General features: G+C 32.0%; 1 pseudogene; it reads right to left on the minus strand.

The window, feature by feature from the left end:
* Nucleotides 1-340: 340 nt before the first annotated feature.
* On the minus strand, nucleotides 341-15,735 carry LOC107947501 (probable xyloglucan endotransglucosylase/hydrolase protein B; annotated as a pseudogene).
* Between the last annotated feature and the right edge of the window lie 6,206 nt (nucleotides 15,736-21,941).

Raw genomic sequence — 21,941 nt, forward strand, 5'->3', positions numbered from 1 at the left:
TTGAGTTCAATATCTAATACATATATCCTAATTATAAATAAAAAAATTTTCTCATCAAAATAAATAAAAACATTATATTAATTATTGAATATTTATAAATTAATTCATCATACACACAAAAATAGTATAAGCTTAATATTATCGTTGCCATGATAACAAATAATTGAAATAAATTACATGAAAATGGAATTGAAGGCCTCCAAATGATGAAGCTCGGAAGAAATGAAAAAAAAAACGACCCTAACAGGGTCGACCTTATACATATTTATATGTTTATAGTATTGGCGATAAAGGATATAAAATGTTGATTGTAGACATGAGTTTTAACTGAAATTAAATATTAGATGTCCCTATCTTTCTTGCACTCGGGATGCATGGTAGGGAATCTGATCCTATCATTACAATAGTTTTAGATGGTGAACTTGTTGCGAACCCAGACGAGCCTCCTCCATTAATAAGAATCAAGGTCCTGGAGCTCCTTTTGGTCCCACCACCACTTCCCCTAGATGGCACAGAACTTGACTTCCAATAATGACTTGCACTTGTCAATGTGGAAGCCTTTGTAGGAGGCTATAAAAAAGGCTTTGGACCAATTGGTCTTCTCCAGTCCACCCCTAGTGGCCCAGTCATCCACATTCCATAGGCTTGAGTATATCTTCATTGGCTGGTTGAATGGGAATCTCACTCCCAAATCTTTGCAGTTCTTGAACACTCTTATTGGTACGTCGTTGATAAAGAATCTGTGTTGGAACCATAAAATCAAAATCTAATATAAAAATTAAAACAAACCATAAATTAGGATCTATCATGTTAAACATCAAGAATAAATCAATAGCAAAACTAGATGCGGAAGTGTAAATGAATTAATTGATTTCTTGAAATCGACGGATCATGGGGTTTTGATATTCCAAATTAGCACATAAGAAATTTAGAGAATATTTGCTCTCTCTTTCCTAAGGATGGAATATTAGAAAAGTAATCTTATTGTGTGTAATTTGGAACCATAACCCTAATATATAACTTTGGCACATTAGCCCTAATTTCTAATCAACCCATCATTAATTAGAAATTAGTTATTAAAGTATCTACACATATTTGATCCATACTTTATTTAATAATTAAAGCCCAATAAACTTTAACCAAATTAGATCACTTTTAATTTGGACTAACCTATTATGGTAGTAAATAATAACATGCAATTAATTATATTATATATGTGATGTCCATATTTTCCAACAATCTCCTACTAGGACCACATATATATATCGATTACCTTATAATTACATGTCATTATATAACTTTATGAGCTCAAAACGTTACTATCATATCCAAAAAAGATATTCCGAACAATCTCGTCTATTAATTATGTTAACATAGAATCAAGACGACTTTCGTTACATGTATCGTAACTAAATCCATCCCTGATCACGTAAATTAACACAACCAAATGACATATATCAAGTATGGATGTGTAGCATGGAAATTACATACAATATGATCTAAATATATCTATTTCCAACTGGTCCTTCTTAAACCTTAGTGGGATTAAACCTTACCCAAATCAAGATGAGAATAAACCAAAGAAACTTTATTTCTACATAACTTAATAATAGTAAACTAAAATAACTGAAAATGTGTCTATAACATAAAAGCATTAAAAAGTACAAACTCCCACTAAAACCAAATATTCTTAAATGACATTACACCCATATAAGCAGTGTGCTCATGAAAAACCTTGGGTGGTAATCCCTTAGTAAGCAGATCTGCAATTATAGAGTTTGTCTAATATGCTTTATAGGCACCTAACTACTCTAAACTTTTACTTTAACAACTAGGAACTTAAAGTCTATGTGTTTTGACTTTGATGTGCTCCTATTGCTATTGGAATAAAAGATTGCAATTTGTTTTCACAATTTGCACCTTAGTGACAAAATCTTGTATCCATATTCCATCAAAATCGAAGTCCATATACCTGATGATCTCTAACTGATCAAACCTCCGATATGTGAGTATATAATTTTTTGTTCTCTAAAAATACCTTATAACCCTCTTGGATGCTATCCAATGGTCCAAACCGGGGTTGCTTAAATATCTACCTAACATCCCAACAGTGTACACAATATTCCAATGTATACAAACACGAACATACGTTAGACTTGCCACTGTTAAAATGTAAAAACTCTTATGCATTTCTGTAATCTCAAAATCATTCTTAGGTCATTGATTGAGACTATACTTATTTTTGACAAGCAATATGTCATTAACATATAAAACTAAATATAGAACCTTACTCCCACTAAACTTATGGTATATACAATTATCGACCAAATTCATCTCTAAACTGAATGAGATAATCATTTGGTAAAATTTGTAGTACTATTGACAAGAAGTCTGCTTAAGCCCATAGATGAAGTTCTTTAATTTGCAAATCATTAACATGGCATCATCAGTCACAAAGTTTTCTAGTTGCACCATATAAATGTATGATCAATGTTACCATTGAGAAACCATTAGCTTAATATTCATCTAATGTAGCATAAGGTCAAAATATTCTACTAAAGTTATTATAATCCTTTCTCTAATGGACATTTTTAATACCATTCATTCTTGAGGTTGATGATTTTTTTTAACAATTACCTAATTTTGAATATGGAGTTGTTCAACATTGTCTTGTTGAGGTTTTAGATTCACTTCATGATCAATGATAGGTATGAGAACCTGAACATTGTCAAAAGTGATAGCAGGAACTGAGTTACAAACTAATTCCTCCTCAAAAGAAATATCTCTAACCTTATTTCTCCCTCCAAACTCAACATCCCCAAAAACTGTTGTAGTTCTCATCTAAAAAATATTCTTAATTGTGGAATCATAAAACTCATATCCCCTAGATCGCTCAGAATTTCCTTGACCCTTATACTCCATAGACATCAAAGAAGTCAGAAGTGATGTCATCTCAACCTTATTATTTTTGGAAAAGCGTTTCTTAATTTCGTCAAGAAAACCCTTGGTCTGAGTATTCTTTTCAGATTCTGTGCCCCTAAAGGCTTCTTGAATGTTGTGCTCATAATCAATAGACTCATGCAATTTGAATGTTCCTACCTCTCAAAATCCCTATTAGCATAAAGGGTGTTTTTCATAGTGAGAGGTGTAAGTTGTTCTTTCCTTAGTGCAATGTCTATGTCCGTACAACCAAGCACTATAAGTAAGTGTCTTTTCCATTCCTTAAAATTAGTCCCATTAAGCATGTGTATAGAATTTATATTATCATATATTGTGGCAGCAGAAGATGAACTAGCTGAATATAGAACAAAAATAAATAAAAGCAAACTCACATAAATATTCATAAGTAAACAATAAATTCAAGATAATGGCTAATCCCATCTCAAGATACCAAACACTACATCAATATCAAGTCCTTGGACAGTAATATTAACAGTAATCGATACTCTTGTAGTAGCAATCAAACATTGACAATAAATTATGTCAAATAATGAATTAATCTTTGGACTAACTTATTGCTCACATAAATTACCTTATAATTGTCACACATTTATCACCACATATGTCGTTGAAATTCTGCCAAATATTAACATACATTTTGGTCAATTAATAAATGCATGAATCACAAAAACATATAATCATCTTGATATTTTAAATAAACTAATCTACACAAAAGAGGTCACTTTGGTGGCATTTTGTTTCAACTAATCTATTTAAAATATTAGATATCCTTAATTCAAACCCAAAGTCAAAATCTAAATTTATTTGTTTCAAAATATCTCTTAATTTTATCTTTCAATCAAATTAAAAGATAATAGTATATATATATTTATCCCAAAACAACATATAATGATGCTGGAAAATATAATAATAGTTGAATAAATCATAAACAACCTCACATGAGACTTCAAATTTAAGTCAAAATAATTTTAATAAAGGTAAACCTCATCTTAGGATATCAGACACTGCATTAATATTTCATCTTTGGACAAAATATTAACTTGTAAGTGATATCTTGGTATAATAATTAAACATTGACAATAAGAACATGTTGAACCATAAATCTTCCTTTGAGCCAATTTATTGCTCAAATGTAAAACTGAATAATCGTCACATGTTTATTACCATAGTTGTACATGTAATATTATTAACCTTCAATTGGATCGATCAATATTAACATAACTTAACTTACATGCACATAGCCTTTTATATTTTAAAATAAAATAAAATAATTTATACAAAGAAAGAGATCACTTTGGCGACTTATTACTTCAATTAAGTTATTTTAAAATATATAATTATACCAATATTTAAATTTAAAATTTATCCAATAGTCAAAGGGCAGAACTAATTTTTTATTGTTTATAGATTCCGAAATAGCCCAAAATAAGTTTTCCTTAATAATGCAATAAAAAACTAAAAACCTTAAACTTTGACTTTCTTTTCTAAACCTTAAATATCAAAACCAAACAGAAATAATGTAGTGATTCAAAGCCAAATAATTAACAAGCACATGTATTCATAATTTTGGCATAGACAAAAACACCAAAGCAATTCACGCATATACATGTATTCATACTCAAATAGAAAAACTTAACCTGAATATACCATGTAAACCGAAAATCGTATTTATGATTAAACAGAGATTCACATGAATACTTGAAAAATATTTTTAAGCCAATAAATCTCAAAAACAAAATCATAATAATTGACGTCTCTCACAATTAATACAATAAACCATATCATCATAATTCAACCAAATATTTGGAACCATAAGATGCCAAAACCTATATTATAGAACAAAATTTAGAACCAAATTCTTTAAACATGTATTATAGTTGACATGTTATTCAACCAATCTTAAAACTAAATTCCTTAAAACATGCATTAATCAAAACATATATATGAATAAAGCAAGCAACAAGTTTGATACCAGCAATTTTGGTTTATAACTAAACTATGTACTCTAAAACTAACAACAAAATACATACTATACATTGAAAAGTTTGTATAGTCCTTTTCCTCATTAAACTCTGACAAACAGTTTTTATTGGTTTTGGAAAATACCAGATAATTGAATTAAAGCAAATTGCAATTATCACAAAAATCATAAAAATATCACTGACTAATCCAATAATAGATAAACATGCATTCAGATTTAAAATTCGAAACTAGAATTCAATAAAATTAGACAGAGACCAAAATTCATAGCCATCCCCATATAACAATATAACAAAACACAAATCTAATATTCCTAATACTCAAAACATAGATTTTAAAGATATTACCATGGATTGTCAAAATTAAAAAAAAAATGATTCTAATAGTTGAACACATATTACTACAATTGAAGAATAATTGTCCAACCAACTTTCATAAAATAAGAACGCACAGATTCTTAGTTTTGAAAATTCTAGAATAATAAGCTCACTTAATTCCTCATTATTGATTACCAATGAAAGAAGATTGAAGCATAATTGAATCTAGAGAATCAAAAAATAATAACTCAAGCTGTATGAATACTCAAAATATACATGCCTGCTATTCCTTTAAAATATATAATAATTGACTAAAGAAGAAAAAACAGCCTACATTCAATGCACTTCAAAACCAAATTTGATTCTCGTTTGTTTTATTACAAAGAATATATAACATAAGCAAAACCTTTATATATATATACACAAGTGTATTGCATTAAAGAAAAACAACAAAGTAATACTGCTGAAATATTAAAAATATATTCATATTTTCAATTGTCAGGTTTCAATTCCATTAAAACATACCTTGATTTCTTCGAGAATTAAAACCTATTTTTTAACAGATTTTCCTTTAAAACCAACACCTATATAGTTTAGGTTTTCTGACAGAAGTGAAAAGCCATAAGAAATTCATATTAATCCAATTCAATATTGAATGAAAATAAAATTAAAAAATAACCCTAAAAAGATTGAGTCATAATTAATCAAAACCTAAAAAAAATTATCTAGAATTTGAAAGATTCAACATTATATATAATTGAAATATCATATCTATATAATCTAAAAAATGAATCAATCCAAAATAATAGAAAATCAATTCATTCTCAATGATTCAGTATAGCAAGGCTCTGATACCATTTGTTAGAATCAAAAAATCAAAATCTAATATAAAACTTAAAACAAACCATAAATTAGGATTTATCATGTCAAATCTTTAAAAATAAATCAAGAACAAAACTAGATGCGGAAGCGTACCTGAATTAATTGATTTCTTGAAATCTACGGATCATGGGGTTTTGATATTCCAAATTAGCACACAAGAAATTCAGAGAATATTTGTTCTTTCTTTTCTAAGGATGGGATATTAGAAAAGAAATCTTGTTGTGTGTAATTTGGGGACCATAACCCTAATATATAACTTTGGCACATTGGCCCTAATTTTTAATCAACCCATTATCAATTAGAAATTATTTACTAGAGTATCTGCACATATTTGACCCATACTTTATTTAAAAATTAAAGCCTAATAAACCTTAACCAAGTTAGATCACTTTTAATTTAGACTAACCTATTATGATAGTAAATAATAATAACATGCAATTAATTATATTATCTATGTGATGTCTATATTTTCCAACAACCTGTCCTGAAATATTAGTTTAGAAATGATTTTAAAAAATTACTTTCAAGTTGAAAGCTTTTTCGAGTCCCATTAAAGGTCATAGAAGTATACCAACCACTCTAAAGTATTTAATGATAACCAAAGATAAAAAAACACCCTGAAAGATCACCAAAAGTTGAAATTCAATGAGTAGGAAATGAGAGACTAACACAATTTGATAGGAGTTCTAGAGCACAGAGTAGGAATGGTAGGTTTTTGTTGGGTCAAACCAAAGATAAATCCTTTGTTCTCTATCACCCTTTCCTCCAGTGAACACATTTGTCTGTAAAATGTATGGCTGGCCCGTTTTGTTCCCTAAGAACTCAAAATCTATCTCGTCTGACGTGATTCAGCTCGGTAGGTTGAGTCGGGTCTACGTAAGTTGCCCGATCGTCGATGAGAAGTTCCGTTTGGTGTTGTGAGAAAGGTGTATTTTGGCTAAATATAGAGGTATATGATGAAATAGGTTCAAAAGGCTAAAAGATAGATAAGATAAGTCGGCTAACAAGAAATAAAAGATGAAAGATAATTGGATGGGCTCAGTTTAACAAATAAAGAAAGATAGATAAGATAGAAAAAAGATAGATGATGGAAATGGTTAACGAACTTAAATGTCAATAGCGATTCAACACTATAAAGAGTGTCACCCCAGTTCTTATATTGTTTAAGGTGGAAATATGGTTTGGTAGAAGGATAGGTGAACGCCATACCAAAGGGTTGGTGATAAGTTCAAAAAGGAGTTCGGATTGACGCCACTAGCACGCTAGATAAGTCACTCGAGACTCACACGAAATAGAGAGGAAGAAACCTCACAAGAACAAATGTTCATTCAATAAAATGGCAAAAGTTCCTCCTCTAGTTTACAAAGCAACTATTTATAAGCCTAATATGCCTATTAATATTCGTCATCTATGATGTTCACATTAACTTAAATTCTGTTCAATTTGTAATTAACAAGTTCACACAAAAGCATTAAAATTCGGTTGATGCTTGAAGATGGTGCCTGAATTGGCCGAACCATCATGTTGCTTCACTTAATGCATTCATGCATACTTAGCCTTGAAGAATAACCATAATGCCATGAATGTGCAGCCCTTTAATATTCCTATATCTCTCTTGGCCGAATGACGCTTTAATGTGCCTTGAATACTTGAATTGAATGTATAGAAATTCATCTCCCTTGTGGCCAACGTCCATGCACTTTAATAAATGGCAGAATAATCATGCATGAGAGAAGAAATGGTTTGTTCTAGATGCTGGTTGGTACTTGCACGAATTTCCCAAGCATTTATCTTCCAATTGTCCATAAATATGGTTCATGAATCTCCAAATACATGAACAATCAGCATCTTTCTCTTACATGAACGTCCCAAATGCATGTGTCCCATTGGATGTTGTCCATTGAACCTCAAATATGCATGCACCTTGCATTAACTCCTCTTCATACATTCGGCTAAACCTAAATACATATTAAACACACTAAATCAAACATGAATTCGGCTGAACCTTAATAAAACATCATCTAGACATAGTGATTAACATATTAAATAAATTAAAACACATTTAACTATGGACTAGCTAGTATATTAAACTCGGCTAGCTCAAAACAAGTGAAAACAATTAATGAACTAAATTGAGCTAGGATATTTGGTCAAGAGCTGTGACAAATTAAATAAAATAAAACTAATACTTAGTTTATTATAATGATAAAAGAAATAAGCTGAAACTAAGCTAGGTTGAGCTCATACAAGCTTAAATGAGCTCAAGTGAGCTGATTCGAGCTAGATGGAGCTCGAGGAGCTGAAGTTGAGCTAAAATCAGCTTGCACTAAGGTGCAAAGAGTCTTTAAGGTGCTGGCCCGAGCTTCTCTATCAACATCGAGCTGGTTTTTGCTGGAACGCTTGTACCCCTATGGCGCAGCAAAAATTAATAATAAAAAATAATTTCGGCAATTCAACCCATGGATCCATGTGCGAGGAATGAATCGGGGTGAAATAATGGTTTCGAAATTACCGTAATTTCAATCTGAGTAGACAGCGACGCCTTAGCAATGAGAAATCTGATCTACGATTGAACCAAGCCGCAACCTTTTATGATTTTGACCTCTACGTAATCCACCCAGTTTGACAATGAACGGAAGTGAATCTCCAAAACTGTTTTGGAGAAAACTTTGCTTGATGGCTACTAGACGTCACAAGCAAAAAAACATAATCTTTTTAGGGTTTTTTTAATTGGTATATATATTTATCCGAATATAATAATCATAATTAAAAATAAATAAATATAATAATGTTTTTTAACCGAAAATTATAACTACATTAATTATAACAAAGATTTCGGTGAACTATATTTATTTAAATGTATAGACGAACCAAATTCATATATATTAATAGAACTGTGTTCTCATTATGTGAACAACATTCTTGTACATATAATATGTTCGATATTTGATTGCCCAATTAAATTAATTCTATAATTAATTTAATTCATGTGACAACCAAACACAATACCAACTATGTTTTATTCCGTTCATTTCAACCATAGGGTGTGACCCTGTAGGTTCTTGTAACGTTAGTAGTAATGTTAGAACGATTCTAATGTTACAAACAATGAGTGGCATCTGGCAATGCATCATTACTACCTAAGTTACAAAAAGTCATGATTCGGCATAACCTTTTGTGATTAACCTTTCATGCATTAATCCTTAAGTTCTTTTATCTCTGGAATGGACACAAGTCATGGAATAGTCACACTTGCATAGTCCATCCCATGTTCCTTGATATCTTGAGTAGGCTATGATATACAAATAAGTATGACATCTCTTATCAACTTATTTGAGCATGGCCATGCATTTCTAGTCTCACTCAATCAAGTGGCCTAAGATATTACTCCCATTATGCAGGAGGGACTTATCATATATTGATCAATCATATCCATCTACATAGATTGTGGTATATCAAACATAAACCTTTATAGAACAACCAGTTACGATGTACGTTTGACTGTACAAAATATGCAACTCACGATGTTGGAATAATGATGATCTCAAGTCCGAGGATCATATACATATTAATCACTAGAAGTAATGTTGTGACAATTACATAATAATCCAAGAAATATACTCATAGTGGGTCAGTCCAATATGTTGTTCTCTAACACACATATTCATGCATTGATTTTAACACTCCATATCAATGAAAACTCTTTATCATCAATCACTACATGTTAGCCTTAATGCATTATTGTTGTCCTAGCCAACAATAATACTTGACTACGGACCTTTTAAGAATAATCATATTATTCTCAGGACATTATTATAAAAACAGTTTATTTATACACACAAAAGAAACTGAAATAATAATGGTAACGCCTTATATTAATAAACATGATAAATCGAGTATGTTATTACAACCATCTCATGATTGATCTTTGGGCATACTCTTACAGTTTTCACTCCAAAGTTGAATGAATAAAGCTGAAATAGCTTCTTGAAGGCGCCTAGTTTGATCTTGAGTCATGGGTCCTTTAGGGAGCTCGATGGGATCAGAATTAGAACTTGTTGAGTTCCGGGGCATGGTCACGTCATTCCCCCTTCTTCAAAACGACTTGTCCTCAAGTCGGGCTATTTGCTCGGGTAAAAGCATTCGTCATCACAAGACCTTAGGTTGTCATATTTTTCATATTTGCTCCAAGTGACTTGAATATCACACACAACTCGAAAGGAAGACATATTAGACATATATCCTCCTTTTTTAGGGATGAGCCATTTCGCGGTGTCACCTACATGATTAAGGAAAGAATCAAGGACACAAAGACTTAAAAACTTACAAACTCTTTCCGAATTCTCATTCCAAACTTGGGAAAATAAACCAATGCCGGGATTTAAAGTTGGTCTCACCTTATCATAATGAAACAAGAAATTCATTGATGGTAACCAACCAGAATCACAAGTCCATCGAAAATTATTACCTCAAAAAACAACATTGTAGGACTCAAATCCTTTGTACAAATGGTATGGCATAATATTCACCGGGATCAAAGACAAAGTTTTCTCTTACCATTTCTCGCTGACGTACATACTTCTCGACGGACAACATGGTAGAAAAGAAAAACAAACTAAAGTTATAAGCATACATATCATGTTCAAATCCCTTAAGGCTTAGCATTGAACAACCTACAGATTCAAAATTTTGATGTTGACCTTTACTTGGCAATAACTCAAGAAAACATGCTCCGGGTTTGAATATATGATTTTGGTCGTTCACGGTTAAGAGCAGCGAAGGCCTTTCTTTCTTCAACAACTCACATATGCGAAACAAAGAAGAAATGAGCAAACAACCATTCAAATAGTCAAACTAGTCACATTTCACCTGAGAAGACATGCTTAGGCAAGAGGATTTTGCACAAGAATTTGAGGGCTCCACAAAACCATCATAATCAAACAAATCAAGCTTTGCATGTGAATAACCCATAGCACACACGTCCAAAGTTTGCATATGCTGAATCAATCCAACATCATCAACAAATTTTTCAATGCAGAGCACATCTAGTAAACAATTCTTCATGCCTCTATTTATAACAAAATTTTCAACCACAAGCAGAGAATAACAGTTAACTAAAGAAAAGTAAGGAGGTCTTTTGAAAGCTATGTCACTAGCCACTATCTCAACAGCATGCAACTTTAATTGCCGTATTTCAATATCATCGATGTATCTTACCATTTCATGATGAATCAAGAATTTAGTAACTAGCAACATAGATTGAACAAGGATCGATTTTAAGTTATAAATACAATCTTTAAATTTCGTTTCCTTAGCCAAAGGCCAAGCATCAAACAAACATAAATTGGTCGCACAAAATTTAGGATGCTTGAGTTCCTCATATATCGACTTAAAACAACAAATTCCAGGTTTGAACACATGATCTTGGTCACTTGATTCAACATGCAACAAGAGTTTCTTGATTTCCATGTCCCAGTCATGTTAATCAAAGAAGATGTGATCAAGCAATCATTCAAACGATTATAAAACTCAAGTCTCATTCAATCAGACTTGGACAAGCATGCAGAATTTACACAACAAAGCATAAACGTTACACCACCATCACAATCAAATGAACTAAGTATTTTACTCGTCAGCGTTTTATCACACAAGTGAATCAGAGGGAATTTAGGTGTGCATATATTCAAGCATTCATACACCACAAGTCTCATTCGAACAGCCTTGTACACGCATGTGGGTTTCACACAACAGATCAGGGAATGTACATTAGCACCACAATAAGAAAATTTGGAATGTTTATATGAACATTCACTATCACCCATAACCAAGTTTCGTAGTTGCCAATCAAGTGTTACATCACCAACATACTCGTCAACACCACAATTTTCATTAATGATGCTCTCCTTGCTATCATTTAAAACAAACACATCACCATTAATCAAAGAATGGAAATTGACCATATCATCAATATAATCACAAACATTCAAATAGGTTGGTAGAGACTGAAACGGGTTATAACACTTACCTTCCTTACCTTGTGGCACAGGTGGACTAGGATTTCCTTTGCCAACCAACATGAGTCGTCTCTCCTTTGGGAGGTAATGAAGATGGAACTTATTAATCGGTTCTTCAGAAACCTGGAAAGAAGCAACGCGAGAAAAATTCACATGTGGGTTAGTGAACACATTCCTCACTTTTTCTTGTTCTCTTGTATCTTTTTCTGTCATTTCTTCAAGGTCTCTTTCTTTTTCCATAGTTTCTTTTTTTTTGAAAACTCGTCGACTCTCGTTTCTTTTCCAACAACACTCGTTTCTTGCTTACTCTTTTTTTACCTTAATCTCTTTTCCAATTTTCTTTTCTTTTTCAAATTTTTTTTCACTTTCAATATATTTTTCCTTGTGCTTTCTTTCATCTTTTTTTTCTTTTTCACATGCTTTTTCGACTTCATTACAAAAGGAAGACAACATGAAGAAATCATCAAAATGAGAAGCCTTTTGTTGAGAATAAGAGGAAGGGTCTTCATATAAAAGACGACCATCTCTTCGAGATTGAATCTTCATGGATGAATATCATGATGTATACGACAAATCTCTTGAATCTTCTCGTTTGCCACCATAATAAGCTTCAAACTTGAAACTTATTTGATTTTGTCTCGAATTCCTTGGTGAAGGGGAATCACGATAAGAATCTCTCCTAACAAATTTACTAGAATTGGAATTCCGTGATGTTCTTGCCACCATAATTCACTCCCGTTGGGCTCTAGTTGACTGGCCCCGCTCTTCAACATGATCCAATCATTTTTGCAATGGTTCTAGTTTTCTATCAAACAATCGGTCCATCTCTTGTATCACATATTGAAATTCTGATTCTAAAAACTCTTTTCGAAACATGATTTTATTGATGGATAAGAAAAGTGTTTAAAAATTGAAAATTAAATGCCTCACCAATACAAACCTCACATTTCACCCACAAAGAAAAGATTAGATGGCACTCCACTCGTGTTTACACTCGTTATATGGCTTTTTCTTCACTCTAATGGGCTCACAACTCTCATGCCTTTTACCACTCTATTCTTTCTCTCACGATTTTGTATTTCATCTCTTTTGGACTTATTTGCTGCTTTGGGGTCGGTTTCAAAGTGGTTACAAGGGTAATATGAGAAGGGCGAAGGTAGGTTAAAACAAATAAATTTTAGTTTTAGTTATGGCGTTGGGAGGGGTAGTAATTGATAGTATGGAACTCACTTGATCGAGATTACAAAGGGATCACTTGATCGGGATTACAAAGGGATGAATAAACAAGAACTTAACACTTCATTTTTTTTATATACTCTATTTTTTTTAACTTCGTATACTTTTTTTCACTTCAAATACAATTGAATGAATACAAAGAACTTTAAATACAACTTGAATTTTTTTAATTCAAAACTTTTTTTAATATGAACCTACTTTAGGATTGCTAAGAACGTCGGTGCTCCTCGTTTTAATAGCTCTGATACCAAATGATGTGATCTAGCTCGGTAGGTTGACTCAAGTCTATGTAAGTTGCCTCATCGTCAACGAGAAGTTTCATTCGGTGTTGTGAGAAAGGTGTATTTTGGCTAAATATAGAGGGATATGATGAAATAGGTTCAAAAGGGTAAAAGATAGATAGGATAAGTCGGTTAACAAGAAATAAAAGATGAAAGATAATTGGATGGGCTCGGTCTAACAAATAAAAAAAAGATAGATAAGATAGAAAAAGATAGATGATGGAAATGGTTACCGAACTTAAACGTCAAGAGCGATCCAACACTATAAAGAGGGTCACCCCAGTTCTTATATTGTTTAAGGTGGAAATATGGCTTGGTAGAAGGATAGGTAAATGCCTCACCAAAGGGTTGATGATAAGTTCAAGGAGTTCGGATTGACGCCACTAGCATGCTAGATAAGTCACTCGAGACTTACACGAAATAGAGACGAAGAAACCTTACAAGAACAAATGTTCATTCAATAAAATGGCAAAAGTTCCTCCTCTAGTTTACAAAGCAACTATTTATAAGCCTAATATACCTATTGATATTCGGCATCGGTGATATTCACACTAGCTTAAATTCTGTTCACATTTGTAATTAACATGTTCACACAAAAGCATTAAAATTCGGTTGATTCTTGAAGATGGTGCATGAATTGGCCGAACCATCATGTTGTTTCACTTGATGCATTCGTGCATACTTAGCCTTGAAGAATAGCCATAATGCCATGAATGTGCAGCCCTTTAATACTCCTACATCTCCCTTGGCCTAATGAGGCTTAAATGTGCCTTGAATACTTGAATTGAATGTATAGAAATTCATCTCCATTGTGGCCAACGTCCACACACTTTAATAAATGGCAGAATAATCATGCATGGGAGAAGAAATGGTTTCTTCTAGATGTTGGTTGGTACTTGCACGAATTTCCCAAGCATTTATCTTCCAATTGTCCATAAATATGGTCAATGAATATTTAAATACATGAACAATCAACATCTTCCTCTTGCACGAACGTCCCAAATTCATGTGTCCCTTTGAATGTTGTCCATTGAACCTCAAATATGCATGCACCTTGCATTAACTCCTCTTCATACATTCGGTTGAACCTAAATACATATTAAACACACTAAGTCAAACATGAATTCAGTTGAAACTTAATAAAATATCATCTAGACATATTGATTAACATATTAGATAAATTAAAACACATTTAATTATGGACTAGCTAGTATATTAAATTTGACTAGTTCAAAACAAGTGAAAACAATTAATGAACTACATTGAGCTAGGATATTCAGTCATGAGCTGTAACAAATTAAATAAATTAAAACTAATACTTAGTTTATTATAATGATAAAAGAAATGAGTTGAAACTAAGCTAGGTTGAGCTTAAACGAGCTTAAATGAGCTCAAGTGAGTTGATTCGAGCTGAATAGAGCTTGGAGAGCTGAAGATGAGCTAAAATCAGCTTGCACTACGGTGCAAGGAGTCTTTAAGGTGCTGGCCTGAGCTTCTCTATCAACATCGAGCTAGTTTTCACTCTAAAGTTGAATGAATAAAGCTGAAACAACTTCTTGAAGGCGCTTAGTTCGATCTTGAGTCATGGGTCCTTTAGGGAGCTCAATGGGATCGGAATTAGAACTTGTTGAGCTCTGGGGTGTGGTCACGTCATCCTCATGCTCCAAAGTTTGAGATGATAACTGCAATGCAAGAGATCAATTGAAGAAATTTTAAGCTTTACTTGCAAGGAGTCAAGTTGTATCAATCTAGCAGTGGGGAAAAATTGTACTCACATAGAAGGCAGTAATAGTTCCTACAGAGTCTTCAAGAACTAGCTTTATTTGCATATTAAAATGTCTGAACAAGCAGGTTCCTTTTGGCTGGAAACCAATACCAGTATATTTTTCAAGGTAAAGCTCAATCTCGGAGCCTCCATTCTAGCACTTAATGTGATCAAAAGCCCATGTAGGCACATAGTTCCTCTCGAATGGAACTACTATTGGCCTTCTAGGTGGTGCTAACATTAATTCAGAGGCCATAAATAAAAAAATCCAGTGAAAGAATCCAAATTTGTGAAGACATGCTTCTGCACAACATCAATCTAACATTTAGATAAAACCAATATAAAAAAGAACAAAAGACAGAGAAAAGAACTTGGAGGTCTTGCATACCCAAATGAATGAGGGAAGTAATGGGATGGTCTAAGTTGAAGTATGAGGAAAACTAAGCCAAGGGTGAGGCTTTATATAGCCTTTGATTTCAATGATTGTGGTTGTTCTTGTATTATAATTGAAATGGCAATACATATACAACTAATATAATACAATATATTTTCTTTGTATGAAAAAAAATATATTATGTAATAATTTGAATATATATGATATATTATTTATATTATAATATTAGGTAACATTTTGATTCGCACCATAATTATTATAATATTTTAAAATATTTGAGTTCAAATACATTTTCTTTTAAGTATTATCTCCACTTTTAATAATGAGAAATTACAAACTTATTTAAAAATTACGTGAAGTATATTATATATTAATTATAATTTAATTTCTCAATTATTAAGCCGATTAATATTTTATATTAAGTGCGTATGAATGATTGGATCCTTGAACGTATTCATGGATCTTCCGAAATAGCATATAAAAATAAAATTGATGTCGTAAATCAACTGGTCTGTCATCTACATTTAATGGGATCATTCCAAACCCATTAACATGATTTCTCCTACACCTGTCAGCTCTGTTATTGGGCCTACATTTATATCCCTTTTATTTTATTTTCATTATATAGCAAATGGCTTCCAATTGGCTTGCCAAAAAATCAACTAAAATTAATAGCGTAAACTAAATTTATTTTACGAAATTAAGGTAGCCAAAGGATCTTAATAAGGTTTTATCATTTTGTGTAGGATACATATGTATTCTAACAGTAAAAATATGATTAAATAAAAAATTATTCTTTTAAAAAAACTTGTTATTTACATCTCTTCCGGTAGAGAGTATTGGGGGTTGAATATTTTGCTTGGAGAGCAGGGTTGAGGTTGTTGGGCTAAGTTGTCAGAGCTTATATTTCGAAGGCTCTCTAATGCCAAACTTCATGATCCAATATTAACCCTAACCCTAAATTTGTATAAATATTATCAAGGGAAAAGAATAGAAAAGAAATAAATGGAAAGTTAAAAGAAAGAAAATGATATATTTGTTATAAAATAAAAGACAGAGAATAAAAAACAAAAAAATGGGAGAGCAAAAGAGATAGCAAATTTTATTGATCAATGAGAATATTTACATAGCTTCTCCAAAGTTTCTATTTATAGGCTTAAGAAGTATAAATGAAGTAGAGATTTAATTCTAATGACTATTAGAATTTAAAGAACATCAAAACTTATATTAAGCTTGATGGACATCCACTTAATAAAATATTCATAACACTCCCTTTTGGATGTCCATTGATGGATAATGTGCCTCGTTAAAACCTTACTAAGATAAAAACCCTGTGGGAAAAAATCCTAGTGAAGGAAAAAGAGTACACATATCTATAATACGCATAATATGTTGCCTCATTAAAAACCTTACCAGGAAAACCCAATGAGACAAAACCTCGATTGTGGGAAAAAGTGTACAACGCATATTTAGTCCCCCTCATAAAATATTTTCTACTTTCTCATATTCTACGTATTCAATCTTGAATACTAGTTTTTCAAATGACTATTTGAATGTATTTGCTAAGCATTTATATCTTTATAACCTTTAAACATAATATACCATTTCAATAATGAACTTTATAGAATAAATATAAACATTTACCAATGCCATAAGATTATTAAAGCCTATGTAACACCATCAAACTCACCACCTAACATACTTATTCATGATACATATGAAATCAACCATATTTATATAAATAAAACCTTTAATTCATCATCGTTACCATATGATCATATTTCATTCCATTTGCTTACTTACCATTTCTAAATGCTTAATATAAGCCTAAACAACATTATCAAATCACAAGTTAGTGCACTTGTCCATAATATAAATGAGTTCATCCATAGAATATGTAGATTTTCCATATATAAGTACATCATTTAATTCATCAATCTTTTTATAACATCATGTTACATCTCAATTGTGAACTTACCGTTTCATTCCCTTTTCTTACCCATTGAACCATCTAGAATTACATCAGGTACTCGGGAAAGCTCACACGAAGTACGCTTTTACATATAACCGTAACCTTTCCTTTACAGGAATGCTCACACGAGCTGCGAAATGGGCCTGCTCACACAAGCTGTGGGTCAGAATGTAAGCTACACAATGCTACTCACATGAGTTGTAGAGAATCCGCAACAAATATAGGACCTCAGCCATCGGTAGGACATTCAAGACCAACACCCGAAACATGAAATCCCTAATGACATGTCATTTGTATCCTAAGAATTCTTAAGGTTCAACCGGGACTAGATATATGTCAATACATTATGACATAAATTTATTTGTACTCAATTTCATTTATTTCATAACAATGTAATTACCTGACTAAATTACATTTAGCTAACATTAAAACAATTACGGTTCATATGAAATTACCTGACTAAATTGCAGCAATGACTAAGTATAGGGGCTATTTGGTAATTTTTTCTTCTCCTCGATTTTCCACTTGTTCTTGATCTGAAATAATAATTCCATTCAATTCACTAATTCTAACTGAAAATTCAATTCATTTTATGCAATTAAGTCTTTTTTGAAATTTTACAAAATTTCCCCAATATTTTACTTTTATTCAATTTAGTCCCTGAGCCCAAAACATGCAAATTAACCATTTTTTTATTCAATTTCAAGTTTAGCCGAATTGTTTGGAATCGTATTATAGCCCATGTTTGCTGTTATTTCACATCAAGTCCTTGTACCTTTACTTAAACATTAAAGTTACAAAAAAATACTTTACAAAATAGTCTTATCAAGCAACCAAGCTTAAGATTCTACCATAAAATTTCAAGAACTTCTCAAATTTATCCATGACACATTCTAAAACATTTGATAATTTTGAAAAAAAAGATACGGGTTAGCTGGACCTAGTTGCAACGATCTTAAAAACATAAAAATCATTAAAAAACATGTGTAAAATGGACTTACATGCATAAATTGAAGCATGGCGGAACCTAAGTTCTCCTTGGCTATGGCTTTTGGTTGAAACAAAGAAAACTAAAGGTTGAAGATGGCCACTTTTGTTTTATTTTACTTAGTTTAAGTTATTTATTTTCCAATTTACTAATTTATCCTTTAAAAATTAACATAATTTCATGCATTTATTCATCAAAGCCATCCACTATAAACTCAATTGGTACAATTACCATTTAAGGAAAGTTTAATTGTACAATTAGTCCTTCAATTAAATTAAATTCCAACTAAATAAATTTATTTATAATTTAATCCTAAACTAATTAGGACTAAAAGAGCAAATAGCCCAAAAGTTAGTGGATTTAATCATGTCACCACCGCTTGGACTTTTTGACCATGGTTTAATTACCATTTTGGACCTTTCTGTATTTTAAATCTATAGTGATTAACTTTTGCATCCTTTACGATTTAGTCCTTTTTCCTTAATTAATTATCCGAACATTAAAATTTCTTAACCAAATTTTAGTACGACCTTAATAACAATCCGTAAATATTTAATAAAATATTTACGGCTCAACTTATAGAAACAAGGTCCCGATACCTTATTTTCTAAAACCACTTAACTTTAGGGTCATACAACTTGAACCTAATCAAATAACATAATTTGCCAATTAAAATTTTTTTTAATACCATATTTAACTCGAAAATATTAAATAATAACATTTATGAACTTACTAGTCAGATTTGTGTCCCCAAAACCACTGTTTTCGACTCCACTGAAAAGTGGGTTGTTACAATCTATGCACACACGCATGAACAGTTTGCATGGCTAGGTTGACCAACATTTAATCAAAAAAATTTTTTAATAAAAAGTTAGAACTCGAAGTTTCCTTCATAACCCCTAGAACTTCTTCATAGTGGCTCCGTTCCATGCCTCATTTCATGGGGAACCTCAAAGTGGCTCCATTTCATTATATTCCATCCGGATCCCAATTCCATTTTTATATTATCACTGACATGACATAAGAGATGTCAGTTCTAGTCTATCTTTTTCTATTTTTATATATGTATATGGAAAATTCAAAAATCATCATATAATAATCCAGAAATATAAAAGAAAAAAGGGAGTTTAATGATGATTTTAAAATCTTTTATACTAGGGAATCTCATATATTTATGCATGACGATAATCAATTCGGTCGTTATGATTGGATAAAATATTTTAATTAAATATTAAATTTTATTATTATTCTAATTAATATTTGAATTAATAATAATTTTTTAATATTCTAATAAATAAATAAATAATGAAAATATATAAATATAGTATTAATATATAAACTGCATAAAGTAGTAAATTACTAAAAAAGTTAATGAACTTGGTTCACTAGGGATTTACTTAAGGTACTTAACCACTACACCATTTCTCACTTGTCAATGAACTAACATCAACATTTAAACTTTTGGGATGTGACAGTTGTTGAAAGCAAAGTGATGTCATGACATTAACCTGCAGTGTCGCGACATGACACTTCGAAGCCTGAAAGTCCAAACTGGAAACCCCGTGTCGCGATACTGAACATCAAAATAAAATCCTAGAGTATTTAAAGTGCGGTGTCGTGACACAACGTCGAATCTACATGATTTCTTACAGATTTTCACGTAATCAGCCGAATTTCCTTTTACAAATCACGTCAGTTTAGCCCTAAAAACCATGATCAGACCCCTTAATACACTACTACGGTACCCCTAAACACTTATCATGTAACACCTAACTCGTATCCATCGCCAAATTAGGGTTACAGAGCATTATCAAACAACCGAAAACATTTAAACTTAACTTCATTCAATAACATAAAAAAATCATAAACAAACCAAATACATACATACTGTCCCTAAATTGAGCCCTCGAGGCCCTAAAAATACCTTAGAAATGATTCGGGACCAATTTGAAATCATTTGGTAAATCTACGAAAAATTCACAAAAATTTGAAAGTAGGGGACACACGGTCGTGTGCCTCACACGGTCGTGTGCCTCACACGGTCGTGTGCCTCACATGGTTGAGACATATGTCCTTGTCTCAAGTCGTGTAACCTTTGAACTAGGGACACACAGTCGTGTCTCAGGCCGTGTCCTCACTCTTGTAACTCTTTGAGTAGGGTCACACAGTCATGTCACACGCCCGTGTGCCAGGCTGTGTAACTCTCTGAGTTGCCCCACGTGCCCGTGTACTAGGCCGTGTGCTAGGTCATGTAACTTTCTGGCTTGGATGCAAAGGTATTCTCAGATGACACACGATTGTGTCTCCAGGCTGTGTGCCCCATACGGCTGAGTCACACGCTCGTGTCCCAAGTGACATGGACCCAAAATTTTCCTAAAATCAAGTCATTTCCTATACCATTTAATGATTGAACATTTAGGTTTTTAATGCACATTTTCAAGGCACCAAAATCTTATCAAAACATATATATATTAGCCATTCCAAAAGTCCTAATTCAACTAAACAATATGTCATTCAAAGACACCACAAATGCAATCATCAACACTTACCTAAACATGCCAATCTTACCAAATGTCAAACATCAACTAGTTCAATACATTCTAAAACATTCCATAACTTGACATAATCATACCAATTCAAAACATACCATGTGAGCCATTCAAAACATGCATCATAGGATAACCAAAATGACACAATCTAGCAAGACATCAAATGGTACGAACAAAGTTACCTTATACATACCAATTCACCAACTAATCATTCAACAAAATGCCATTACAATTACAACCTATACATGCCATTATAACCTTGGCCAAAACATTCAAAGACTACCGATATTTGTGCTGGATAGTGCGATAGATCTCCCATGAGCATCCAAACTGATCGAGCTTCCGATAATCTATAAAACATAGGAAAGAAATTATGTAAGCAATTAATGCTTAGTAAGCTCGTATAACTTAAACACAACTTACCATTTCAATTGCATAATGTAAATAGAATAATTATAACACCAAATAAAACCATAAGTTTGGCATAATGAATATACAACATCATCAAATCCACAAGTTAGTACATTTGTACATGGTTCAAATGAATTCATCCATAACAAGTAATTTGCACATGTAATCACATCATTTAGTTTACCATTGTT

The sequence above is a fragment of the Gossypium hirsutum genome, chromosome D12 (assembly GCF_007990345.1).
Source record: "Gossypium hirsutum isolate 1008001.06 chromosome D12, Gossypium_hirsutum_v2.1, whole genome shotgun sequence".
NCBI lineage: Eukaryota > Viridiplantae > Streptophyta > Magnoliopsida > Malvales > Malvaceae > Gossypium > Gossypium hirsutum.